The sequence below is a fragment of the Pseudorasbora parva genome, chromosome 15, assembly GCF_024679245.1.
Source record: "Pseudorasbora parva isolate DD20220531a chromosome 15, ASM2467924v1, whole genome shotgun sequence".
Classification (NCBI taxonomy): domain Eukaryota; kingdom Metazoa; phylum Chordata; class Actinopteri; order Cypriniformes; family Gobionidae; genus Pseudorasbora; species Pseudorasbora parva.
The window spans coordinates 38,253,956-38,277,605 of NC_090186.1; the positions used below are offsets into that span (position 1 = coordinate 38,253,956).

General features: G+C 39.0%; 1 long non-coding RNA gene across 1 annotated transcript; it reads left to right on the forward strand.

The window, feature by feature from the left end:
* The first annotated feature begins 3,807 nt into the window (after window positions 1–3,807).
* Window positions 3,808–19,183, forward strand: LOC137042006 (uncharacterized). The gene is made up of 3 exons (XR_010898203.1): window positions 3,808–3,908; window positions 14,537–14,716; window positions 18,711–19,183. It is a non-coding gene; the product is annotated as an uncharacterized lncRNA (long non-coding RNA).
* Window positions 19,184–23,650: the final 4,467 nt, after the last annotated feature.

A 23,650-nucleotide genomic window follows, 5' to 3' on the forward strand; every position in this document is an offset into this window, starting at 1 on the left:
TCACGTGTTTTCCGATGTGAGTAAAAAATCAGATTTTTTTGTGCCAGTGTAAACGCAGCACACGATTCCTACTCTTTCCGACAACAAAGCACCTGAATTCGACGAGCTTGTAATCACAACGTCAGAAGTGGGAAGTTGGACATTTCAGATGGCACGTGAAGGCAGCATTAAATCCGTCTCTTTTGTCCACTTTCAAATGCATCTGTCCTGATTTCTTTGAGAGGATTCTGGGAAAATATATGCCCTTTCTCAAATGTGGGTTTTCTCAGATCTAATGGATAAAATAAGCTCAGACAGTTTAGAAAGGAACGCGGAAGGAGATGATAGAAAAACATACGGAGAGCTGCAGCTTTCGTTTCTGCTTTGACAGCCAAGACCGAATGCTATAAGTATGTGTCAGAAATCAGGAATGGTGAGAGAACATTGTGTTTGGTAAATTTTTTGGCTTTAAAACCAAACTTAGGTCAAAGTTTAAACCCTGGCCAGCGTGCTTCCCATAATATTTATGCGTTAGGTAAGGAGAGTAGGCTCTTTTGTGGTTGTTTGAGCGCATTCGACCACATGAGCGTCTGCTCAAAGCTCAAAATGTTTTAGACCCTTGACACCTGTAGGCCTATTTTCAGTCATCATCTTGTGATCGGATTGATGGAAACGCTTCTTAATACCAGGTGTAAACAGGGAATATTATCGGGATGGACATCATTCCTGTATGGATTTTAAATTGTATAGGTACACTGCGTTTTAAAAGTGACAATGCATGAAAAAGTCTTGTGAAGTCAGAACTGTGGTGAGACAGGCAGCAAAAAAATGCAAAACACAGAGGCAGAAAGGTAAAAAGTGAAAGAAACTGGATGTGTTTATTTGCCACTGGAGTATTTGATATGCATTTTTCCTTTAATTAATAAGAGGATTGCTGGAATAACTGAGAGATTTCATCGCTAGATAACAAAGAAACAATGGTGTGAGACCTTGGTAGCCCCTTTTTACATGAAGGATAGTCTATTGAATACACTTTTAAACCGATGTCGGGCTTTTCTGCTTTTGAGAACATGTTGTTGTATTGCGATTCAGTTTATAGGAGCGTGGAGTGATGTTAAGTGTCTGACGATGGGCCAAAAAACACTCCTCCTTTTTTTGTAAAAGAGCAATTTAGAAGAATGAGGCAGATTTTACTGAAGAAAGGCAAGGTTACATTTCCTTATTCAACAGAGACGCTTTTCAACACATGCTTTTTTGTTTATGGAGTGTCATTCCAATCATTTGGAGATGGCGATTTTTAAAGTGTACCATAATTTTAGACAAAGTGAGCCACGGTATAGACTGATCAACTGAAGTAACCTTGTATTTGACTTACATGTTTCAGGATGAAATAGAATCCTTCATACCTCATTGACTGTTTTGGTTTATTCACAAATTGTGCTTGCATAGACTATTTTTAACATACATATGCTACACTTTCTCTAATGTGTGAATTGATTTTATGAAACATCTTGTCACTTTATAATGAATTTTAAACAAATACGCCAAGATTTTTTGCCATGGCCAGCTTTTTGAATATGCTTTCATTGTGTTCTCCGTACAGACTGCAAATCAATTATTTTAAAAATATATTTTAAAGGATTAGTTCACCCAAAAATGAAAATTCGGTCATTAATTACTCACCCTAATGTCATTCAACACCTGTAAGACTTCTGTTCATCTTCGGGAACACAAATGAAGATATTTTTGTTGAAATCCGATGGCTCAGAAAGGCTTTCATTGACACCAATGTCATTTCCTCTCTCAAGTCCCATAAAAGGCACTGAAGACGTTGTTACAAAGTCCATCTCACTACAGTGGCTCTACAATAATTTTATGAAGCGACGAGAATAGTTTTTGTGCGAAAAAACAACAACTAAATAACGACTTATATAGTGATGGCTGATTTCTAAACACTGCTTCCTGAAGCTTCTGAGCGTATGAATCAGTGTAACGAATCAGCGATTCGGATCGCCAAAGTCACGTGATTTCAGCAGTTTTTCCTGAAGCAGTCATGAATCGATTCGCTGATTCATAAAGCTCCGTTAAAGCATTGTTTAGAAATCGGCCATTATTATAGAAGTCATTATTCAGTTTTTTTGGCGCACAAAAACTATTCTCATCGCTTTATAAAATGATTGTAGATCCACTGTAGTAAGATGGGCTTTTTAATGATGTTTTTAGTGCCTTTTATTGGTCTTAAACGTGCAGTATGCAACTTTTGGCCACTAGGGGTCACTCATTCAAAATAATAACAACTGACGTACTTTGGTGACGTCGGGAAAGTGCGTGGGCTCATGGGAGTTGTTGTCATTATTGCCACTGTCAACCAGCGAATCTGGCATCTCCAGCAGAAAACATGTTCACTGACAAGGTAATTGATTGTTATATTACATCTCTATTATTGTTAAGTTTAGTTACGGCTTTTCACTTTATGTAATGTCAATCTAATGAAATAGCAGCAAGCTACCGTTACTTAACAAACTTATCAGTAACGTTAGATAATGTGTGAGACAGAATGTTGTGCGGGCGGTCGCTATGCCAACATACCTATAAGTTGGTAGGCTATGTTGACATATTAACCGCGCATCATAATTTGAGTTACTCAAATTATAGATATATTGACATGGCATCCGCGATTGTCGAACATTCTGTATATCAACTGTTCAATACGGAAATACATTTCAATTTAGTTTATCATTACCAACATAAAACAGTAAATGAGAGAACCAGCACCTGCAATATGTTGTTCATTGGAACACGCGCTGTGTCGCTCCCCACGTTCATCAATCATTCTAATAAACATTTATTTTGGAACTCGGAGATATATGAATAAGTTGATCATTATTAAATCAATATTATATGTAGCTAGTATTAACATATGATAAAAGTGACGGTCACCTTATATTAATTGACAAAGATAGTGGCATATTACCTTATGAAGCTAACGTTACTTTCTCCAGCTACATATAAAATAATAGCTAGTCCATCTGCGTTTTACACATGACATCATCGTGTCACCAAATATACGGATAGAAATACTTTTGAATCAGTTTTTAAAAAAATAGCTCTTTCAGTCTCCAAAAACAGAGAATCCGCCTGTTTGAAAAGCCGATACAAAATGTATAACATTACGTATTCAGCTAAACGCGTCTCAATGTGGTCAAGATCGCTATGCAATATGCAAACATACAGCATGTTATGATTATATGATTATTATGTTAGCTGAATGGTTACTTAAATGACCTGTTTATTAAAACACAAGCGAGATCAGCATCTCTCTGCAGTCCGAGCTTGTCACGAAGATTTCGCCATCTTTCAAAGGCTTCTCCAAGGTTTACACGTCTCTTGCTTCTTCTACTGTCCCAAAATCTTCTCGGGTCATTTTTTTCACCCTTACGTTTGCGCTTTGTTGAGCTGACAAAACGTACAGGCAAAGAGTAGTCATGATCCATTATCATACAGACTTTTTTATACGGGGGTTCCCCTTATACTGTCTGTCAGTGTTCCTCTTTGAGTTTGGCGGTTCCGCCCATAGATATCTATGGTTCCGCCGAGTTCCGCAGGAAGCAAGACGCAAACGTGGATATGACGTGAAAGACTGGCGACATAACGGAAATAAAGACACGGTCCGTGTCTTCGAATTAAAATATTAATTTCTCTGGATTTAGAAGTTAATTAGAACTGTCGGAATAATGTAAACACACAACTTTAAAAAATATATAACATAGATATAGTGATCTTTTATATTTTTAATGCTGAAACATTACATATTGTGCCTTTAAGAGAGGAAATGTCATTACGGCCAATGGAGGTCTTTCTGAGCCATCGGATTTCAACAAAAATATCCTCATATGTGTTAGGTCTTACAGGTCTGGAACGGCACGAGGGTGAGTAATTAATGACAGATTTTTCATTTTTGGGTGAACTAACGTTAACCCCTTTAAGCATTAATTAAAAAATAACACAAAGCACCAAGGCAATATCCTAAAAAACTCAATTTCTCCTCATACAAAGTATTTTTTGCTTTATTGAAAAAAAATCTTCAAAGTAACCTGATGTTCAAAGAAGATAACAGATTCGTGACCAAACTCTTTAAAAAATATAGGAGAGCAAGAATTTAGGGTCCCTTTACTCTATTAATTGTCTTTCAATGTTGTTGCTGTATAATGGACTTCGAGATGAGGCTTCAAAGACATCAGAAACACTTTTGGAAAAAGAATTTGAGGTGATGGAACTCGCTTTCATGCTTTCTAAAACCCATAGACTCCATTTTGTGAAACCAAGCACACGCTGTGGCGCTTTGTAAAAATCACTATACCTTCATCTGGTTCAAGGTTTCTGAGGGATAATAGCTATTCCAGGCCAACAAAGGCAATGTACATGCACGTATAAATCGTGTCTGAGCCGAAACTGGTTTAGGTTGACAATGTCAGACACTTATTCCGACACTGGACTGAAAGAATGAATGTGAGAAGGAAGTCCAAGGATACTGTGCTCACACTTCTGTTCTGACGTGTTTTTAATATCCTTGTAATTTTTATAAATCTTAGGAAGCATTGAGAACAAAAACATAATTTGCCTCTTTTGACAGCTAAATCAAGGAAATGGTTGTTTACAGAAATCCATTTAATTTCAGCTAATTGATAAATGTTCAAACTCTAAATAAATGGAAAAATACACTGAATAAAAGTGAGTGTGTGGATTGAGCAGTGTAGGTTATTTGTTGCTTTCAAGGTGCTTTGATTGGGTTTTAAAAACATCAAAACATCAAGCATTTTTTAATTTGTTTCTGCTGTGCTTTCTTTATGGTCTACAAATACGTGTAATTCCAAATATACAGAATCGATATGTTGAATATATTGCTGTTTCATCCACTCCGAGGTTGATATGACCTGTCAAAGTAAAGCCAAAGGTGATGTTCAATTACAGCAGTAAAACATCTGTGCACTTTTTCTTTTCCATTGGATGGATTTTCTATTACAGTTTGCTTTGGTATATTTCTCACATCACAACTGAAATTCTCAAAACTACTTGTTCAGCCTCCATATCATCTAGTCAGTTGCAAATGCTTTGGTGTGTTCATGCATGCAATTGATTATGTTCAGTTTTCTGCTGTTTCCTACATTAAAAATTGCTAATGTCATGTTGCTCAATTATACTATTAATTATACAAATTGTACTGGTGATTGAGAAAACAGTGTTGTTCTCCCAACATTCAGCTGCAGCTTTCGACAATGGCTGAGGCGGGTTGAATGGTGCAGCCGATTGTTGGAAGATCGATCGTTTCCTCAATCAATCTGTCACGGTCTTGCAACCAAAGATAGCCTGCAATCATTTTCTTACAGTGTCAGAAATTTAGCATGATCATCTCACAGTGTGTTGGCTGCTACGACCTAAGTCCACTGACTAGCCAATAATAACACAACATGAAAAGGTGTATTGATCAACAGGTGTATTGAGTCTGAAGATCATAATTCGGCTTTGTACATCCATTAGTCCATGTCGGCCTTTATTAACTAGTAAAAAAAACACAACTGCCTTTGTCCAGTGGTATCCAGACTAAAAAACGTGTTTGTTCACACTTGTCATGTTTGGTTCGATTAAAACGAACCCTTGTGCGACTGCTCGGTTAGTGTGATTAATTTCAACATATGGAAAACTTGGCCATCCGAACCCTGGTGCGCACCAAACAAGCGGACCAGACTGCTAAAAAGATTGGTCTCGGTCAACTTCCAAACAAACTCTGGTGTGGTTTGATTAATATATATATATATATGAAACACGGACCAAAGGCATAGCAGGCATTGACAGAGGTTGACAAAGTACACAACTCTATTACTTGAGTAAAAGTAAAAGTACTTCTGGTTAAATATTACTCCGTTACAAGTTAAAGTTCTAAAAAATGATCTTTACTTGAGTAACAATTTGTTTTTAAAACTACTTAAGTATCAAAAGTAAATTTCCTTTTTTATGTCAACACAATATTTTATTATTATTGTATAAATGTACATTATGCCATCATGGTTTAAGCCAGTCAGTGATGTTCTATCCGACATATTAGCATTAGCATACGACTATGTAAAGGGGTTCGTAGATGAGAAGGAAGGAGGCGGGAACCGGCAAACGTTCAACAAACTTTAATTCAAAATAAATAAACAAAACAAAAGTAAAACTGCGGGCAGCCCCTCACATACACACACATAATCAAACGTGGGTAGTCCCTCACAGACGACTGCCCGCACACACAAAACAAAACGTAAACATAACATAAAATCCAGGCCTGGTCCTCTCTCGTCTTCCGCTGCCTTCGCTGCTCTTTTTATGCTCCCGTCACTTGGCCGCGAGACGAGACCGGTGTGTCGCGCAGCTGGTACTCATTACCACTCGTCACCGGCCCGCTCTCGGGGTCCCTCGCCCCGCTGCTTGCCACAAACTAACTTAAACGTTACAAAGCTCTTTACAAAGCTGCCGTCACTTTAAGGCCGAATGCACGGATCCAATACACTGATACACATCTGATATTCTCCTAACTTTACTCTTCTCTTTCTCCCAGACATTTACATTTTTAACATTTTATAAGACATGCATCAAGTGTATGCCAACTAAACTAATCTTGAATTTTTTAAAAACTGAAACATACTTTTAAAGTATGGCTATGGGTGCACACACTATGCCGAGGAACCTTCTTCTTCCATTTTGCTATAAACTGATCAGTGTTTAAAAAAGAAGCTGGGAAACTTTACATGACCCTATAAGAGAGATTACTGATAGACCGTCTGCAACAATATCAACAAAAAAAACTTTTAAAGAAGGAAAAAAATCATCCACCAACTTTCAAAGCTGCTACAGAAACGACTTTCAACTTTGAGGACCTTGATAGAAATGTAGTGGAGTAAAAGTACAATATATGTCTTTCAAATGTAGTGAAGTTAAAGTCAAAGTTTCACAAAACAAATAATACTCAAGTTAAGTACAGATACTCAAAAAGTGTACTTTAGTCAATTGTTTACTAAAGTAAATTGTGTAAATTGTTACACTTTAGTAAAGTGTACTTTAGTAGTGTACTCAAGTAAATGTACTGTCCACCTCTGGACATAGACAAAGACGTAATGTCACAAGATGTGACACTAAAAGTGATCTGATTTGACGACGTGGAAATTTTGGTGTATCCAAAATGAGTAGAGGGCAAACATGGAGCAACAAGGAGGTAAAGTGCCTCAATCAATATTTGGTCTGACAAGCGTGTTTCGAAGATGCTAGAAAAAAAGCATCTCATCAAAGGACCTGTGTTGCCCGGAACCGCCGTCTCTTTTGCAGCAGATCTTCGTTTGTGTGTACAACGGAGGAAATCCTGGTGCTGTTTAGAATGTTTTGAACATTTATGAGCTCTTCGTGAGTTCTCAGTTGGTAAAAATAAAACCATATGTAGGCTGCACGCATAAAATGATTGCATTTAATCCAGGACACAGCATTGTTTTGAATGTTCGGTAAGCAAGCTCCGTTGTGAAATATACATCAGAAAAGTCGACCAATCAGGTTGTGACCGTATCCCTAAACTCAACGCGACTGGTCGATGAGACGCTACCAGGAACGCACAATAGGCATTCTTGTTTCATGACGGGAACACCAGAGCCGCAGCAGGACCCTTCTTGTTGCTCTCGCACGGCTCTCGCACGGCTCTCGCTCACCCTGCTCGTCATAATATACCCCTAGAAATTTCAGCCCTTCTTTTCCCCAATTTTACTCCACCTGGGAGTACTGGAGGAGGCTTCTCTTACTAACTCACTATAATAAACCCTTTATCTTTTACTCCATTTGACCTTTGCAGATGAGACCTTTTCATAAATGTTGAGGCTTTCTTTTAATGCTTCAACATAGTTTAGTGGTGTAACGGTATACAATCACATACGCAAAACGATCGCGTTCACTCACACTCCGTATTGCCACTTGTACTGAGTCGCCTATATCTGGCATGCCACTTTAAAAAGCGTCAAAACAGCCTTTTGTGATAAAATGGACAGAATTTGAAAGATGACACTTTGTACCGAAAGTAACAAAACGCGGAGCTTATTGTGGTTAGGCTACAAAGCTTTATTCGTTGTGGCCTAAACAAACTGAAAATTCACAGGACGAATATGTGTACCATTACATCAAATGTCAAGGAAGAATTTAGTTTCGTGACATAAGATAGAGTGAGGTCAACCTTAACAATGGGCCAGGGCAGCAGCGGGCGGCGGGCGTTCGGTAAGCCATCGAAGTACCGCGATACATTCTGTGTATAAGCAGATACTGTAATAGGCCTGTTTCATTACCTTTAACTTGAAAGCATTACAAATGATTTCATAATTGACTGAGTGGGGGTTCAATTGCTGAAGAATAGAGTTGTTCTGCAAAGACCTCCCTGTCAAATACCCCTAAAACTGGCTGACTAAGCCCACCTCCCACCTTTAGCATTACTAATTCCCATAAAAGATTTATCCATGATCAAAAAAATTCAAATTCCAAAAGCATTGAGAGTGTTAAACAAATAACAATACTCTTTCAAACACATTTTCTTGATCAATAGAAAATATACCTAAATCTTAATTATCCATGTACACCAAATCAATGACATCTTTTAAAAGAAAAAGGTTATGTATTATAGTACTATTTGGTGTACAATAAGTCTGGTTTCTTTGTATCATAAACCCAAGGTATTTTAGTCTATTTGAAAAACACTTCTCAAGAATTTTATAGTGTGTACATAATAGTGCCACTGGTCTTCAGTTTTGTAAAAGAACAAGGTCACCTCTCTTGGGTAGTAATGAAAGTACAGCTCTTTTACAACTAGTTGGCAATTCCTTATTTTCAAAAAAACCTTTAAAGACCTACAACCAACACATCTTCCTTGTGTACATGCCAAAAATGTTATAAAATTCTGCAGGAAATCCATCAAGACCAAGGGCCCGACCGACCGAGAGCTGCTGAACTGCTTTTGATCGTTTTTGTATCTTTAACTCCTTTACTCTTCAGGCATTGGCTGTTTAGGTATACCTTTGAGTAAAAAGTTGCAAGCATCCTCCTTTCTTTTGGATCAGATGTCATTAGCTCATCATCTATTTTCTTTCCATTTCTTTTCTTTCTAAAATAAAAAAGAAAGAGCGGGAGCATTCATGTCTTTCAATAACATGTCTTACAACGTCTCTCTCTGCAGTAGGGGGGGGGGGATTACTGTAAAAACTAATTCATTCAGCAGATCTATTGGCATGATCATTAAATAGTAATTTACTCATGTCAAGGTGAAAATGCTGGCCCATAGAAGGCCCATTCTTGAACTCAAATTGACTAGAGATTTCCGAGAGCTCCAGTGTGTCTCGTCCCTGTAAGAGACAACACATTTCCCTTCAATGCAGCACAGCTGTCTGTGCGGAAAGAGAATACCCAGCAGCACCGTAACCCGTCACATCAATCTCTGCCCGCTTGACAGGCGCTATGCCCACCTGTTCATGGGCACTGCTTTCCTGGCCGCAGCTTTGGGCTACGTGTGTGACAGTCAGGGATCTGGCTGCTTGTGCTTTTCAAGTCTCTGATTACACATGTACACTTTTATGAAATAGGCTACTGTTTATGTCACAATCTTTTGTATTTAATATCCAAATGACATGGCATTCAAGCAGTAACAGATACAGTTTTGCTTGCTTAACTCACAAATAGCGACTTTATTCAACAATCTCTTCTCTTCCCTCTCACTCTCTTACATTATTCATGTCGTTGGGCAATTCACACAGTACAACGCTTCCAGGTTCTACGGCAGAATGGCAGCTCACTATTGGCCGAGCACCACATGCATGCACTGTGGTGCTTACGTAAACCGGTATTTCCACTTGCCATTGTGTACGTTACTACAGTTGATAGTGTGATTGGGACACTTTTTGCCATTGAGATGTGTCCCATCACCCTGAATTCACCCTGTAGTCCAAGCTGGTGTGAGTGAGTGGAGGCGGGCTAATTTGCATATTAGTGTTTCCACACATACTAAATGAAGCAATGGTTAAGAGTTACATTCAAGCTATTTTAAGGCATGATGAAATCGTTTTCACAGGGATTTTTTTTTTTAAATATGTCATTTTGATTATCAAAGAGGAGTTTTAAAGGTGCCCTAGAATGAAAAATTGAATTAACCTTGTCATAGTTAAATAACAAGAGTTCAGTACATGGACATCACATACAGTGAGTCTCAAACACCATTGCCTCGTCCTTCATATATAAATCTTGTTTGTGAAAAACACCACGGAAAAAAACAGGCAATTTTCAACATAACGCCACCTGTGATGCAATCGCTGGGATCATTAATATGTACGCCCCAACATTTGCATGTCAGCCCATGTTCATTATCGGGTGGAACTGCGCAGCCGAATCATCAGTTCAGCAGATAAACAAACATCACGCGAGGAAAGCGAAAACTGCAGATCATGGAAATAAATGTCATGTTCGAGACTGTGCAGGGGACGTGAGGACTTTTCATAGCCTTCCCACAGATAAACAATGTCAACAGTCATGGTTGATGTTTATTTACAATCAGATACGGCAACAATTTAATTCAAAGTTGTTCGTTTGTTCGGCCCATTTCACCACGGAGGGTTTTTCTAACCCGGGGCAATATCAAGCAGGATTCGCTCAGCGTCTAAAACTGAAGAAAGGGCAGATTCCAACCATATTCCTGCAAACAGTGATTTTATCCACTTCTTGAATGTAGAACCCAGTTCTGATAAAATTGAAAGTTTCTTAGTAAGACAACATTATGATAATATCCCCTGTGTTGTCTAGATCTATGCTAGTTTTGGAAACGATCTGGACAATTTCGGACCTTAAATAAGCCACATACCCTCTATTTAGATATCAGAGAACAATTTAAAATATTGTTTCAAATCATTCTAGGGCACCTTTAAATCGATAAAATTATTGACTGCAGGGGGACTCATATTACTTTCTGACAAGCAACTCTTTTTTTATCTCACTGAATGCAAAGTACTCATAAGCTAGATGTGAAATGATCTTACATCACTCATATGCACTTAATCTAATTTGATCATTTTGATGCGTTTTAAGCTAAACCTTTTGAATTAAGCTAAATCTACTTTCATCATCTCAAGATAATCACCCCAACAAATCAGATTTTAATGTGTGCATTTTGCAACAGATCTGATGAAATATCTTCAAATTCTATGCTAATATAGTAATATTAGTCATCAAGACTGGGTGTATAAATAACATAAAGCAACTGCTGTGGAAGTGTGACAATTTGCATGACTGGGATCAGTGTGACAGATCGCATTCACTTAGTCACCATGACCTGATCATGAACTGCATGAAGTTGACATGCAATCAACAATACAGACTTGTTTCAATATACTCCTAGTCAAACAGTTAGTTAAACTTATATACTCAATTATATTATGTTTATTGTCATTATGCTCTATGTGATGTATAGTTTTTACTGTATTTTTTTTTTTTTTTTACCAAAATAAATGCAGCCTCTGTGAACAAAGACTTTTTTTCAACAGATTTTTCTGTTGCCTTCTACATGTGCTTAAAATCTGTTTAAATTTCCAATGGTGAAACCATTCAACAGCTTCTAACGGGTTATTTAATAGCAGGTTTTGTGACAACTTACCTTCTGTTGGGATGTTGTCAAAAAAGTTCAACGTGTTAAATTAACTGTATCTGTTGCATTGCCAATAATGGTGAAGATGTTCAGTTGATTCTTTTATATCAAATTATTTAGGGTATGTGCCTATAGACATGAAAAAAAGTGTGATAATATGCCCCAATCTCATTTCATTATCTTCATTTTTATATGCATGTTTGCTGAAGTGAAAATATTGTAAATTAGTTAGTTTTATTGTAGTTTATATAGTTAATATTTGGAATGAGTTTTTAATATTTTTTAGTTGTATATTAGTTGTATGTACATTTTTTATAAAATGTTCGTGCTCCAAGAAACGTTTCTCGGACGAACGCAAACATTTTGTGAGCTAACGCAAAGTTTCTCAGACGAAAGAAAACGTTTTACACGCGAACGGAAAGTTTCTCAGAAGAACTCAAACATTTTGCAAGGCGAACGAAACATTTCTCAGAGGAACGTAAACATTATGCGAGCGAAAGCAAACTTTCTCGGAGGAAAGCAAACTTTTTACAGGCGAAGTTTATCGGAAGAATGCAAACATTTTGCGAGTGTTACATGTTTTATAAAATGTTCGTGCTCCAAAGAAACGTTTCTCGGAAGAACGCAAACATTTTGTGAGCTAACGCAAAGTTTCTCAGACGAAAGAAAACGTTTTACACGCGAACGGAAAGTTTCTCAGAAGAACTCAAACATTTTGCAAGGCGAACGAAACGTTTCTCAGAGGAACGTAAACATTATGCGAGCGAAAGCAAACTTTCTCGGAGGAAAGCAAACATTTTACAGGCGAAGTTTATCGGAAGAATGCAAACATTTTGCGAGTGTTACATGTATGCCTGTCTTGTCTGTTTTGGTTTAGCTTGTGTTACTCTGTTTCTCCCCAGTTTGGTTAATTAGTCATGTCAGTCACCTGTGCCATGTCCTTCACCTGCACCTTGTTATCCTCGTTTGCCCTCAGTGTTTGTCGGTTCTTGTTTGTGTGTTATGTGTAAGAGTGTTCCTGAATTTTATGATTAAAGTCCTGTTTCCAGTTCTCCTTTGTCTCCTACATGCATCTGTAACAAAAGAACCGACCGAAACTGTTTTGTTTTTTGTTTTTTTTGGCAGCGTTTTTCCTTTGTTTTGTTTAAGTTTCCCCATCTTCCCATGGCCCTTCCCGATTTCCAGTTTATCTCCCTGGAGCAGGGAGACCGCCTGATGGCACGAGCAAGGCACGCGTGTGGGTACTGGTAAATAACCACTCGCCATTTACCATCGGCCCATATGAGGAGGACAGCATTACCAGTCCCACTCCACCACTTCCAGAGACCAGCCAACCACCACCAGCGAGTGACGCAACAGAGAAGTTGCACGAGCCCAACGCAGACTGTGGGGACCGGCCATCGCGGATGACGAGCCTGTACCGAGGACAAGGACAGATGGCCACAGAGCCCGGACCACCAATAAAGGTCTGACCAGGTGCATGAGCCGGCAATACCGTACATTGCGGAGGGAGTTATTATGGAGTTCGAGGGCTGGGAGGAAAGCAATGCCCACAACACCACTGCAGTGGATGAGTTGCAGGAAGTCGCTGGCAGCTACACAGTAGAACTGAGAACAATTTTTGAGGTGGACCTAATTGACTTTTTTGGAGAGGTTTTCCCTGTGCCCCCTGTATCTCCAGTGTTTTTCGAATCTCCAGCACCCCCAGTATCTCCTGAGGTTGAAGAATTCCCACCCAGCCTCCCTCTCCCACCTCCTCAGTCGGTCCATTCCTCAGTGCTTCCTTCACTGCTGCTCTTTCGTCCCTCTGCTCCACCCACAAGCTGTGTGAACGTGCCAAGGGTCTTCTGGCCAAAAGCTCTGTCCGGCACTGAGGTTCCCCTGTCTCCGCCTCCAGCCTCTGTGTCATCTGTTTTGCCTCGGCCCGTCGACACTTTGGCGCCCCCTTGGCTCCCCCCACCCTCGGCTCCACCGGAAACCATCGGTCATACGGCTTCTCCGGGCTCGTCGTCTCTTCGGCTCCGCCTTGGTCTGTCTTTGACCTGCCTTCACCTGCGGCTTCGTCTGGCTCCACCCTCCCTTCAGCTCCGCCTTTGTCCTCAGTCCCACCGGATCAGCCGCTGGCCTCTGGTCCCCCGGTTCCACCTCGGGTGCTCGTCGCTGCGGTGTCACCTCGGCCTCCAGAACCATCGTCTTCACGGGGGCTGCTCGGCTCGTCGTCTCCATCTGAGGCTCCTTCTCCATCTGAGGCTCCTTCTCTTCCATGGCTCCTCCCACTATCGACTCCGCCCTGGGGCTTCGTTTGCTCTGTATTTAAACCCTCAGTTTGCCCTCAGTGTTTGTCGGTTCTCGTTTGTGTGTTACGTGTAAGAGTGTTCCTGAGTTTTATGATTAAAGTCCTGTTTCCAGTTCTCCTTCGTCTCCGTGCGCTCTTACACGCATCTGTAACAGCGAGCGAAAGCAAACGTTCTCGGAGGAGAGCTTACATTTTACACACGAACGCAAAGTTCCTTGAAAGAACGCAAACATTTCGTGAGTTAACACAAAGTTGCTCGGAAGAACGCAAACTTTGCAAGTTTTCAGTTAACATATGATTTTAGGTAACAATAATAACTCTAAGTGATACACACCATTAAACAGGTCAAATTACGTATTTATAATCAAAAATCCTGTAATGACTTAAATTCAATAATTTATAATCAAAATCCTATACCTTGGGATCCTATAATTGCATTTAAAAGTTATTGATTCACAAGCTTTCTTTAAAATCTGTTGATGTACCAGTAACCTTTTCTAGTTAAACTGAGCAGACCATAGTTCAGTTTCACACTCTACAAATCACCTCTCATCTTAAATCTCTTTCCCCTTCAGTTGCTGCTTTCAACTTAATGTATCTGAGGTCCATTAGTAGCCCCCCAGACCTCTCCACCTCCCCCCATCCCGTAAAGCCCCTGCACCCTTAAGGCACAGCCCTAATGGCAGGGGTGGTTGGAAGTGAGCTCTTAACGGATCCACGGCAGGAAGTCAGCGGCTCTCATGTTACCTGGCCAGGTAAGACAATGTTTGTTTACTTTCATCACTGCAAGTCCGGAGGTCATGGGACATGAAGAAGTGCTGAAGCGTTAGAAGGTGGAGGCTTGTTGATGTTGAAAAGACTGACACTCAATCCTGAGATTCAGAGTCTGAGGCAAACACATTCCCGAAAGCAGTCATATATCTGGACTGGCAGTGGTTCTGCTTGGGCTGTGCAGATATATCTATATATTATATCCTCTGATCTTCTCTACAACCTAAACAAACATGCATGTCTGCGATGACAAACCAAAAGTCAAAAAGCTCTGAACAAAAGTGAATGAAGACCATGAAGATGTTGAGAGATGCACAGTTTTTCATTAATCATCAGGTCACATTGGTGGCAAGCTGATCACGATGTATTTAGTTCAAATGACTTAACAATTTTACAAAACAAAAATATGAGTGTAACGGTTTACAAAATTCACGGTTCGGTTCGATACGATACACTGGTGTCACGGTTCGGTTCGGTACGGTTCGGTATGTTTTAGATACAGCAAAAAGAAAAAATTGGCAGAAATTACCTTTTTTTATTATTATTTTATTAAAACTAACAAAGTATGATTTTTTTGTTGTTGTATGATTTTACCCATCTTCTATGTAGTTACAGGAATAAGACATTAGCTCTTTACATTGGTGCGTGTTGCGTTGCGTGTTGCGTTGCAGGAGCCCCACACCCTGTAGTGCTTTCACATATGCTGCATTTGCAGTCCGCAACTGATCCGCTGTTGCATACAAACACAGCATTTATTCATTATTTTTTATTTAAAATCCAAAAGTTTTTACTAAACATGCCTCGTCAGAATTCCAATTCTCTTTGTTTACTCTTTAATAGAAGTCAGGTTACGTAGCCTACTACATTTAAACAACATTTTATTAAATTCATTTATTCATATTTATATACTTTAGATTTAGCTCACACAAGTGGCAAAACATTTAAACATAGTTTATAGCCTTAAATCACAAACATTTTAAATTAGAAACTTCCAATAGTCTATTCAAAAACAGCCGACTCTCGTCTTTTCTTTCGTTTTTACACCCTTTTAAAAGAAATCCTGCAGGTCAAAAAGAACTTTGCTTTTCACCTTCAAGAAAGTACGAGTGCTCTCCATTATGGCACATTTTTTTAACCTAAATGCCAGGTAAGGTGTCGTTTTGTTGCTTTACTTGAGAAAAAAAAGCCATGTGTTGACTTTGAAACAAGAGTATATTTTAAATGAGATGCATCTTTGGTGAAATTACTAGATTTTCGCGTCAGTACATGTTTATTTTAATGCGAACAATGTTCTACCACTTTAATGCAGCAACGCAGCGCAGCAAAAAATAGACTCGGTACGAAAACGATCCGTGCACTGGTGCAGACGCAACGCTCCTGGAACGGACTGACGGACAGCACCCGCGTGCAGTTTGAAAACTGTCATCCGTTAACATGGGTACGGGAAAAAATACACACCGCACACGTACTGCAGAAGGAGTAACTTATGTGTGAAACGGGCGTTAGGTCTCATATCCGCGGCTATAAATGGACCACTCGCCGCGGTGATGTCTTTTGCCATTTGAATAAGTTGGAAATGTCTGTCTAAATGCTGCGGGGATAGTTTGTGGCTGTTTCTCCTTTTTATCGTCTTGTTGTCGGCTTTGATTGACATGACATGAATTATTCCCGCTGCTGTACCATCAGCAAATGCGACATAGGCCTACCGTTGTTTTTTAATCCATCAATCTTGCCAACAACATCATAGCTTACCAAGAATCCAAAGTTCACCCAAACACCAGACCTGTTGGTTATTGGAGGATCTTCTATTTCTGGTTTGTTAAACGCAATAGCCATTTTGCGAGGATTCAGCGCGTAGCCTACTGAGTAAGCGAGCACCTGACTGAGCAGCCTAAAACATATTTGGTGTTTTTTTTTCTTTCTTTCACTTCGGCGGTGTCAGGGGCATTGCCTGTTATGTCGTTTTGGTTATTGGGCTACCTTGTTGAACGCATATTATTATTTTTCACACACTTTTTTATTTTCCAAATCTAATTAATTAGTCCAAGAACCGTTCGGTACATAATGCGTACCGCGTACCGAACCGAAAGCCTCGTACCGAACGGTTCAATACGAATACGCGTATCGTTACACCCCTAGAATATATAATAGTGTGATATATATACCTGCAAATAGTTTGGGGTCTTTAAGATTTTCTTTATAAAATTATCATGTTTTCCAAAGGTGCATTTATTTGATCCAAAAAACAGTATTACAATAATATTGTCAAATATTATTACAATATCAAATAACTGTTTTCTATTTGAATATATTTTAAAATGTAATTTAATCCTGCGATGCAAAGCTGAATTTTCAGCATCATTACTCCTGTCTTCATTGTCACATAATCCTTTAGAAATTATAATGCTGATTTGCTGCTCAGGAAATATTTATTAGTAGTATCAATGTTGAAAACAGTTGTGTTGCTTGATTTTGGTGGAAACTATATATTAATCAGGCTTCTTTTTTAATGAATGTTCAAAACAACAGCATTTATTTTATTTAATTTTTAATTTTTATAAAAATGTAAAAGTCCAGATTTGTAATAGGGTCTTATCTAGCGAAACCATCTGCCATTTTCAAAAAATGTATATTTTTTAACCGAAATTGCTCATCTTGCGCTGCCCTTCACCTCGCCACAGGTTACGTAATCACGTCACCAAGGTTACGCTAGACATAGGCAGAATCACCGCCCCCGTGTTTACAAAACGCATGTGCAAAGACTAATACAAATGTCCTTTAGCAAAAAAAGGTAAAACAGCGATGTCGGACCATTTTCCGTTTTTTTAAGGGTGTTTGTATTAGTCTTCGCACATTTGCTTTGGGCGGCACTTCCATCTACGTCTAATGTGACCTTTTGAACATGATTACGTAATTTGCGTTGTATCACAGAGCAGTACATATCAGCAATTTAGGTTATAAAGTATATACATTTTAATTAAATGTTTTAAATGGCCGATGGTTTCGCTAGATCCTAATAAGACCCTATTCCTTGTCTGGGATCGTGCAGAGCCTCTGAAGCCCTTCAAAGCACTTTGAAACTTTATTGATTTGTACCTTCATCCTTTTGGTTGCCATCAAAATCCATTTTGTGGAGAAAAATCCTGGAATGTTTTCTAAAAAAAAAAACGTAATTTCTTTTCGGCTAAAGAAAGAAAGACATGAATGTCTGGGATGAGATGGGGGGTGAGTAAAATATCAGGAAATTTTCATTTTGAAGTGAACTAATCCTTTAGTATATCTAACCACTTTTTCAGTTGGGGAAAGTTACTTTGAAAAGTAATGCATTACAACATTGCTTTACTACCGTAAAAAGTAACTAATTGTGCATTACGTTACTTTTGCGTTACTTTTTTCTCACATTTGTTTTTTATAACAAAAAAGTTATATTTGTGTGCAAATGTTAAGACCTCTTCACACCAAAATTGAAATAATAAACCTCATGTCCAAAGTGAGATGAGGAAACGCTCACATTTAGTCTAGAACTATACAATAACCATCATGTTTGCACTTACTCACGATTTCTCTCAACGTCAAATAAATGTGAAAAAGTAACTTGCGTTACTTTTAAAAAAAGTAATACAAATGACACTTTAAAAAAAAAAAAGTAACTCAGATATTTTGTTGTAAATTTTAAACCTAATGTGCTACTTTACTAGCTACTTAAAAAAGTTATCTGATTACCTAACTCAAAAAAGTAATCTGATTACCTAACTCAAAAAAGTAATCTGATTACCTAACTCAAATTACTTGTACGTTAAACCTCAACACTGTTTTTCAGTGACCTTCAACTCTGAAACATGAGGTCAACATGATTTTCAAAACATGTTTGAAAGACAAATGAATAAAGTATTGATGAATGGATATTTTTCAGTGATTTAATATTACACAACCTCTTGATATATTGCCTACCACTAAAAGTGTAGTATGTTCCTCCAGAAGCCAAGTGTCCGGCCTTCTTCATGGGAGTCGGTAACATCATCGCTTCCCCCAAGTTGAGCTACTCAGTGAAGTCACTGCAATTAACACAGATAACCTGACGTGTGAGATGGCAGCTACCCAACCGTGATATGAGCAGCCTTGATCCATAAAAAGACCCAAGGCCCATGTGTACGAACACACAGGAGGTAGTCCTGAAATAGGAATAACCACATGAGCACTGTTTACACATCCATTTTTTAATGTTCTTGAATGTTCTGTTCCTGTGTGCAACACACTACACTCTGCCTTAAATTAGCGCAACATGACCGAACATATGCCGTGATTACCACTATTTTGCTTATTTTATGAGAGCACGTCTCGCTGATGGGAAGTAATTGCTCAATGATTGACTCTTCATTCGCACACAGACATGTTCTGTCCATTTGTCTGTCATCATCAGCAGCTAAAAGCGGGTATTTGCGAACTTGAGGTTATTTGATATGTCTGATCCTGGTATGGTGAAAACTTGAACTTTAAATAGGCATATTATTCTGTGCTTTGTTAATATTTTCACTGTGTAAATGACATGACATTGAATTAGCTCCAGAGAGCCATAAACAAAAGTCAGTAAAAGTCACTCTACTGTATGTTCTGTATGTTTTGCTTTCGTGCGGGTGGTAGACAGCTCTGGCAGCAGAAACTTGACTGTTTTGCTAGAAAGCTCCATATTTCCAATCAGTAGCTGTAGAAGTGACAAAACACTCACACATTCTCAAATTAGTTAATGTAAGCTGGCAATGGATTTGTTGATGCTTGTATTTCAGCAGTGAGCTTTGGCTCTGACCAAATGTCCTGTGTTTACATGTGTTCTCACATTCATTTAAAGTCTATTACGCCGCACAAACTGCCAGGGGATGACGTGAGTTTATGGAGCAGGAAATGTTAGCAAACGTAAACACAGTTGTGGAAGAAACCCATTGAATTCCTACACTGACCCAATTTTCAAGTCGGATTCTGATTATTCGTCCCATTTACCCTGCTTTTAAAATAATTTAATATGCCCTTTAAGAAACAACTGCTGTTAACTGAACAAAGTCGTTTTTTGAATCCTGCTTTGTGTCCTCCATCAGAAGAACGGTGGTAAAGCACAAGAGTTATTTGAGGAATTCCCAGCTCAAGACCTTTGGATTCATTTGGTGTTGTAAGGTGTGTTCAGCTCCAGTGAAAAGCCAAACACTGTGCACTGGAGTGAAATGTGATATCTAGCCTTAACACTTCAGACACAACATCATCCCCCAGATCTGCACAATACTTTAAAAGTAAAAGTGACGCTTCATCTCTGCACATTAAAGTCTGGTTTAGTTGAATTTGACTAGTAAAACCCTTAAAGGGATAGTTCACCCAAAAATTAAAATTCTTCTACTAAAGAAGATATTTGGAATAATGTTTGTAACCAAGCACATAAAGCAACCGTTCACTACCAAAGATATCTGCTTTGTTACAAAAATGTTATCAAATATCTTCTTTTGTGTTCAGCAGAACAAAGAAACTCATACAGGTTTGGAAAAACTTGAGGGTGAGTAAATGATGACAATTTTTATTTTGGGGTGAACACAGCTGGAATTAATGCATTTGATATAAAACTACTAATTAATTTATTGGGAAAAAAATCTCTTAAAGCATTTAGAAATCATTCTAAACCTTACGAAATTGCTATGAATATTCATGGATTCGGATACAGTACTTTATACAATGTAGTCTTGCATAGCCAGACCTCTAGACTGATGGTGAAAGGTATGGATTCCATACAGCTTTCAGTGCCAAGGACCGCCCAGTAAAGCACCCATTCACAGTTTTGTTCAGGGGTGTGAAAATGTAACATCAAAGTCCCTATAATAACAGACCAGCATGTAAAACTCATGGACATGCTGCAAACTTTACATAATTCGCATACTATTGAGAATCCAGCATTTAGTTGGCCCTCATGAGCGCTCGTTGTCACAGTTAAACACAGTGGCATTCTTCTTCCATGAGGGGGTTTGGCATCACGGCATCTTTATTTCCAGGCGGGCCGTTAATGAAGGTGACACACACATCCGGACATCCTGTAGAATTCAACCTTAAAGGAAGTGTATGTAAGATTGTGGCCAAAACTGGTACTGCAATCACTTTCAAATGACTGTAGAGCGGTGTATCCGCTCTCCCTCTCCCCACTGACTCGAGGTTGCCAGATAGGCTGCAGGATCAGCAGGAGCGTTTGTAGCTGCAGCTGTGGTAACTTGAGCAGATCTGGCAACCCGGATGCTGAAACACTACTGACTTCGTGATTGGTAGATAGGTGGAGGGCGGAGCTTCAGGCTAAAACACAACATGACAACATCAGTTGAGGGCTGCAACAACAACTTTTAAATGACAACATCCTGGCTGGACTAATGTTGTCAGTGATAGAAGTATTTAAAAATCAACAAGATTTCTTAATGTCTAGTGACATATCAGGGCCATTTTATGATTAATTTGGAATACAATTCTTACATACAGTTCCTTTACGTTAATTTTAGTCAAACCACTTCATGTAACATTGCCTTAAAATTCTAAATTAGTTTAATTAAATTATTTCTGTTGTTACACTCTAAAAAATTCTGGGTAAAAAACAACCCAAGGTTGGGTCAAAAATTGACTAACCCAGCAATTGGGTTGGAAAATTGCTATTTTAACCAAGGACCCGAGACATTTCAGCATAGCGTTTGAGCGAGTCGCCTGTCATATCTGCGTTACCCTCAGTTTTATTCTGCAGAAGCGCTTTACTCTTAGCAGTGTGAACAAGTTCCAGCAGCGCCGAGCGAACCCACAGAGGAACGTCATAACATCATTTTAAACACACTTAAATGTATCTGATATGATAAACCAAGCTGCTTTACCTGACCGGAAAAAGCGGAAGTGCGAGCGCCCGGTGACTGTGTCCCGTCCCGTCATAATAAAAGTCCCTGTACTCGGGAGCCGTGTGCTTGTATAACAATCGCTCCAGCGGCCGTGCTCAGCCCCACAACACTCGGTCCTGCTCTGCTTTACACTACAGTAACATTAATAATCGCATCCATGAACATGATTTCTGCCCGAGTCTCATTTTCCACCGGCTGTGAGGTGAAGACCACATGTCCCGAGATACTGCGCTCACACCTGGCGACATCAAACTACGCCTTTGTTTAGAATAGGCGCCCTCCAGTGGACGGAAAGTTGCATAGTGCACCTTTAAGGATGCAGAAAATGGGCATGCAGAATATAATCATAATTACTAATAAATAGCCAGTATACATGCTAACAAGCGCATAATAGTGAGAATTGCATCCTAAACTAACTTGTTTTAGTATATTTTTTTTTAATCCAGAAAATCAGTAAAGAATGATCGCTTCACCATTTATGTGACATTAAACAAGGCAACGTTTAATCCCGCAAAAGACCCGCGTTTAAAGCCAAAGGTTTGATATTTGTTCAGGAGCATTGTGTTGTCTCTCCTCTGCTGATGAGTGACAGCTACAGGCTTTGGGATATGGATCAAAGATAAAGGTTTCACAAACCTGCTGCTCTTAGATGTGGGATCAGCAACATTCTCCACCCATTAAAGCGTCTCTGCAGCTCCTCAAACTTAAAGAAGTCATTACCCTCGTAATTAAAATTGTAACATCAATCCTGTGACATGCTCAAAATGGTTTCAACATGTTTTTATGCTTTTTAATTAGCTAGATGAACTGTGGTGCAGTGGTAATGCCCTTGATATTGAAAGGCTACAGTGTTCCTGGGGACATGGTTTTGAGTCTGGCTTGCTGAAATAAGTGAAATTAGCTATATGTTTCCTATGCAAATCTGTCTTTCTGATCAATACATTTCAGCTGTGCATCAGATGTGTATTCAAATACTTACTGCTTATGGTGACTAATGTGAAAAATACCACCAGCAGTGGTGTGAAAATTGACAGTCATGTGGCACTTGTGGATGTTCTGAATGTCATGTCATATAGAGCTTGGCCTTCAGCTCCGGCATTAGCGAGGTTCACATTCCTCCTCCACTAGGGCGAGATGTTATCACACGTCTGCCTCTTCCGCCCGTAAAGAGAAAGTTCTCTCCGAGACAGAAACCACAACCTCGATCACTTACTTGTGTTTGTATGTAACCGTTTCAAAAAAGACCACACAAGAAAGAGGTGACATGCTCAATTGGTTGTCATGAGGGTACAACAGGAGATCTTAAAGGGATAGTTCACCCAAAAATGAAAATTCTGTCATCATTTACTTACCCTCATGTTGTTCCAAAACTGTATGAGTTTCTTTGTTCTGCTGAACATAAAATAAGATATTTGAAAGAATGTTTGCAACCATACAGATAGAGCAACCATTCACTACCATAGTAGGGAAAAATACTATGGTAATGAATGGTTGTTCTATCTGCTTTGTTACAAACATTCTTCCAAATATCTTGTTTTGTGTTCAGCAGAACAAAGAAACTCATACAGGTTTGGAACAACATGAGGGTAAGTAAATGATGACAGAATTTTCAATTTTGGGTGAACTGTCCCTTTAAGGAACAGTTCAGCTAGGGGCTGTTTACACAACACTTTTTCTTTAACTAAAAACTGATTTTTTTAAATTAATTTATTTTTGCTTTTTGGACATTCGTTAACACGACAAAGGCCTTTTGGGGGGCTGAAAATGCAAACTTTTGAAAACAAATTTCATAGTGCAAGTACAATAAGTGCAAGTGCAAGTGCATAGTACAATAGCTGCGCACGCTCGTGACTCTTTAGCTCAACCCACATGACACGCCTCCAGCCGCTCGGTTTTATTCAGAAAGACTCGGTATAGCATATCTGTCTTTTATAAATATGATAAAACTAAAGACTTGAAGATATGAAGGATGCAAAACTACTCTATATGCACTCAAGATTGACATGAGATTGACAGCAA